The following is a 5,301-nucleotide window of genomic DNA, read 5'->3' on the forward strand; positions in this document are numbered from 1 at the left end:
GACCTTGATGTTGGGAAAGCGTGAAGGGAAGATGAGAAGGGGATGACAGAGGGACAAGATGGTTAGACAGTGTCACCGAAGCTACCAACATGAATTTGATCCAACTCCGGGAGGCAGTGGAGGGCAGGAGGGCCTGGCATGCTCTGGTCCATGGTGTCACGAAATGTCGGACATGACTTAATGACTAAACAACAAGAACATCAGAGGAATGGTACCTTGAGGAATGTTATAGTTGTATGTGATTGGCAGGCTTGTTTCTGTTTTACTGTTGAAGGTAAAAATGCTAAATTGTTCAGCACTGATGGTAATATATGTAAAGCTGCTCATACTTAAATCACATTTATTCGAAACGTTTTAGCTTTGAATAGATTGGAATTAGTTTTACATTTATATTGTGTTTATCTGCAATGATTTCAAGCAACTTTCCTTCTAAGCTCCCCATGGTGCAGAGCTCCATCAGGGCTACGCACCAACACTGTGTTTAGTTTTGGTGTCAGATGAAACCCCCACCTCCCCATGTGTGCAGTGAGCGAGGCTCCTGCACAGAAGGGCCAAAAATTAGAACATTGATTTCAAGGTGTGTTAAAACGTAGTTGTTCTTACGGTGTAAATGTCCCTATAAGTGTTTTATTATTCTTCATAACTAGAGGGAGGATTTCTATGACATGTCACATTTTCTCTGCAACCTGCATTTGAACCCACTACTCAATTCTGATAATAAGGCATGTCCTCACTTCCTGCACAATCTATATAGAATCTAATCATTAATTGTTCAAATTAGCATGGAGCAGTTCCTTATATAGTAGCGCAATAACCAAACTGCAACTAACCTTGAATAGATTTTGTAGTAGAAGGTTAAGAATTTCTAATGGAAATCTCAGTAAAGGTCTGTCCTGGAATGTTAATACAGAGAGCCAAGTGTGTCAACTAAGTTAGGGTTCCACCATTTCTGACATCGTTTCTTCAATGCCTTTCAGCTATACTGGCCTTATGAGGCTGATGATTTATTGTCTGTTACAGGAGGACTTGCCTTTTATTTTGTATCTGCTCGGTGGCATTTTCCTGCACCACTAAAACTCTTATATTTGCTTTCCTTGTTTGCTTTCAAGTATCTGCTGCTGATGAAATATTGTCCAGTGACCCCAAAGTCTTCCTGTTTCCCAAGGAATTTGCATACTTCATGTGATTCTTTCCCCCCCCCCAACCTGTGTTTCTTCATGTTAGCAAGAGACTTACTAAGGAGCCATCACAGCTGTGCTGGACTCTGTGGCATTGGATATTTTAACCCTATTGTTGCACTATTGTAACTTACATGACTAAGCACTTGATGCTTGTGTCCTGGTTTAGTAATTTCTGTACTGTTCAGTTTATAGGGCTTTCTCTTCCTGACTTACTTTTGAGAACATGGTGAAGGAGAAAATAATTCTGATCCTGTGTAGAATTAGGTTTGTTAACTTCCTGATACTTAGGTGGTATAGGATGGTGCCGTTTGACACTAGAAATGAAATGAACATGTGTACTTACAAAGTTTCAAGACCAATTGTATGTAAAAGATAGTTTAACTGACTCCTTCAGTATTTTATTGTTACTGCATCAAAATCTTTTTGTACTGGGCAAAATCCAAAGAAACCAAACAAAGACAAAAACACGTGGCACCTTAAAGACTATTATATTTTAATGTAAACTTTCATGGACTGGTCCACTTCCTCAGACATATAGAAACAGAATGGAATGAAATATACATCCTTCTATTGGTTTTCATCTGGACATGAAGTGAAAAGTAGCTGAATTTTCTCGTGGTTTGTTTTCTGCATCCATGTATTCACACAAGAAACAGAAATAGCAGGGGGTGGGGTTTGAAAAGAAATAGTTGGCTTATCTGTAATGGGTGGCTCTTTGTGGTTTCTGTGTGAGTCACACACATGGAATGTCTTGTGTCTTCGTAACATTTGGGAGCTTATTCTTCTGGCATGTTTGCTACTCCTCTCACTGCACTCTCTAACATGTTCTCTCTAGTTCTCAGATCCTCTTAATCTGCCAGGTTAGCAACAGTGTCAGGAGTCTTCTCACAAAAGAGTTAAAAAAAGTTTCTCCCCCACTAAAGGTTTGGCTTTACTTCATGTCTTTGTTGGTCATTTTTCAGTCCATACATTAGTGCTTTTATTTCCTTATGGCTCCAAAGCTGTTCAAGAAATGCATCACTTGTGGGGCTGAAATGCTTTAATAGACAAGTCATAATAGACGTCTTCTATTTCTTGGAGAATAACTTTCCCTAGTGTCACATCCTGTCATTATTACATAGCTCTGACCTCACAACTCTACTAAAAGCTGCTCAAAAGTTCTGATGCTTCAGTGGAAAAACATCCTTAAAGAACTGACTTGCTCAGAACTTAAAGTTTTGTACTTCAATTTTAATTTTTAAACATTTGTTTCTGTCAAGAGTTTTAATGTCTTAATAGCTGATACCAACCATGGCTACATATTTTACTTTCTTTCGGTTTACTGAGTTGTCCAAACAAGATAGTTGTGATCCTGTTGCCTACACTAGTTCAATCTGCTGAGTTGTAGAAGAGGTAGCCGTGTTAGTCCTTAAGGTGCCACCATGTTTTCTTTTCTATTTGTTCATTTTCTTATTTTTTGATTTTATCTATACTCCTGCACTAAGCAAGAGAATTTAGCTGATATGTCTTAAGTCCCAACACACATTTTATAGAAGCAAAGTTCACTTCCATTGAAGACTGTCTTTCTGCCCAAAACAAGAACAAATGTGCTGAGAACGCTAGTGGAATGACTTGTTGCATTTCAAAGGTGCAGTCATCACAGACGACATTTTAATGGGATAGTTATGTGCCCCCAAGTCACCTCCAGTTTATGAGAATCCTATAAATGAGTTACTTCCAGTATGTTTCCTGAACAGTGCTCAGCTCTTATGAACTAAAGGCTGAACTTAGGGTTCCTTTGTTGTCACAGTGTGGCCCTGAATGCCAGAGGAGAAGGAAGATTGGGGCTGAAAGATGGTGTAAGGACATTATTTGAGATAACAGTGTCTCAACTTACAAAATTAAGGTTTTCCATGTTTCTTGAATCTTTTCCTTAATCCTAGAATATTCCTGTAATGCTATGCATCAGATGTAGCCATTTCCTCTGTGAACGTCTAGATATTCCATGTTCAATGATAAATTGTAACTACTGAATTTGTTTTCATAATTCCATGAGGCGGCCAGAGAAATTTCCCTTAGGATAGTGCTCCCTACTGATATATATAGAGAGAGGGCTACTCTGAGAATGGTGAATTTCCCAGACTCAACTGAGACCCTGCTGGGTCTGGCTGATAATTTGATTGGGAGTACCACATCCACCCTCCTCATGTGTCAAGGGGAGGGAGTTGAGATATTTTGAATTGGGACAACCTATTTCTGTTAGCTACTGATTTTGCCATTTGGGCAGTGGGTGGCTCTGTGATAAGGGAAAATCTGCCATGTCACTCATGGTATTTCAGGAACAGACATCTAGGTAGTCAACGAGGGTTAATCAACTTCCAGTGGCCCCTTGGTATGCATGTACCCACACTCTTGGGCCTTTGACAGCCCTTGTGTTTCAGAAGGAATTGTCATTCCAAGATGAAGGAATGATCTCTGTCACCAGAATTACCTTATTTAATTTTTTTTCTGTCCTCAATGGGAGTGAGTGCCTAGGCCTACACTAATATTAGCATTTGTTTGAGACCTTGGAAACTGGAGGTATAATTTAAGAACTTGAAGAGTTAGCAGAAGTTCACTAGGGAAAGTCTGTTCTGCCTTCCAGGAAACCCTACTAGCTCCTATCCAAGTTAAAATTACTGCTTGCTTAAGCTTTTAGTATCCCCTCTACAGTACCAAGTCACAGACATGCCAGTCAGAGAGGACAGTTAAAGAAACTGTGTGGTTAACAGCAGAAACTCGATCTGAAATGTAAACCCATCTATGTAAGTAGAAGGTGGCTGTTACTCTGCAAATGCACCGAACCTTAAAATCCTTGCCTCGTTAGCAATGGAAAGTTGCGGTTTTCTGCCAGTTATCATTCCATTCTACCAAGATGGCAAAATTTATTTTAAAAATGAATCGGAGATCAACTGCTAGGGGTGGATGCTGTTCCTGTGTAGTTTTAGGATACTTTGGTCAAGTCCCCTCGCCCCAAATCCCAGTAGCCTGAAGAAATTGAAGACATTCTGGTTTGGAAACAAAGAAATTTTAAGTAAGTGGACACCTGGAGACTTTAAACTGAGGTAAACTTACATTTTTAATACAGTGATAAATAAAGTGTCTGCTCAAAAGGTGGCATGCCTGATAGCCAGTTTGCTACATCAATGTCAGTGATAAGCTGCTGTTTCCATACTTCTAGTAACATTCCGTTCCACCAAGATGCACATCCTTGCAGTTGATCCTAACAATTACTAGGCATTTTTTGTATTTCCTGAGCAAGGTACTTAAGGGTTCATTTAAACACATGGTTGCCTGGCAACTGGAGATTTTGAATGAATGTAATTGTTGGCCACAGTAAGTGTATCATTCTACCCATTTTATGGATTTCTGATACCACAAATCGTGGTATCCCTCAGTAAAAGCTTGTTGGTTGGGCGATACAGTTTCAGTGATTCCACATTTCTTCAAGGGCCAAATTCATGAGGAAGTGCTGGCTCTTTAATTTGTCTACAACATTTATGCTATATGGCCCCCTTCAGGGTTCCATCTGGTATCCGATACCATTCAGTGGCTTTATGATGCTATGCATTGTCATCAATATGCCTATGATGGGTTCCAGTGGCTCTGGCCAAATATTCCTTGGTAACTGGCCAAATATTTCTTGGTTGTCACATGTTGTCAAGCTACTTCTGAGTTCTAGTGTCCCAAATATGATTTTTTTTTTTTTGGCATGAGGAATGTTCAATGAGTGGTTCATCCTCACCACACACCTCCAGTAAAATTCATGGCCAAAACAAGGTATGAACCCAGGTTTTCCAAGTCCTTGTCGAACACCCTATCCACTACAACACCCTATCCATATTGCTTAATAAATCTGTCACCAGTGCCCAATTTTCATTAATATTTGGTTAAGAGGACTACTCCAGATCTTGATAAGATATGGATACTGCAAAGGTACACTTACCTTCCTGATTAGACATTTGTTCTGCCTCATGATGGAAAGTATTCAGTATTTTGTCTTTAACCGGCCTACCTAATGAAAAAAGCAAGCTTTTAAAAATAAAACCAGAAAGTTTCCCCTTAAAGAAACCATTGGTGCACTGCATAAAAAAGGAAAATC

Source organism: Pogona vitticeps, chromosome 2 (assembly GCF_051106095.1).
Source record: "Pogona vitticeps strain Pit_001003342236 chromosome 2, PviZW2.1, whole genome shotgun sequence".
Taxonomy (NCBI): domain Eukaryota; kingdom Metazoa; phylum Chordata; class Lepidosauria; order Squamata; family Agamidae; genus Pogona; species Pogona vitticeps.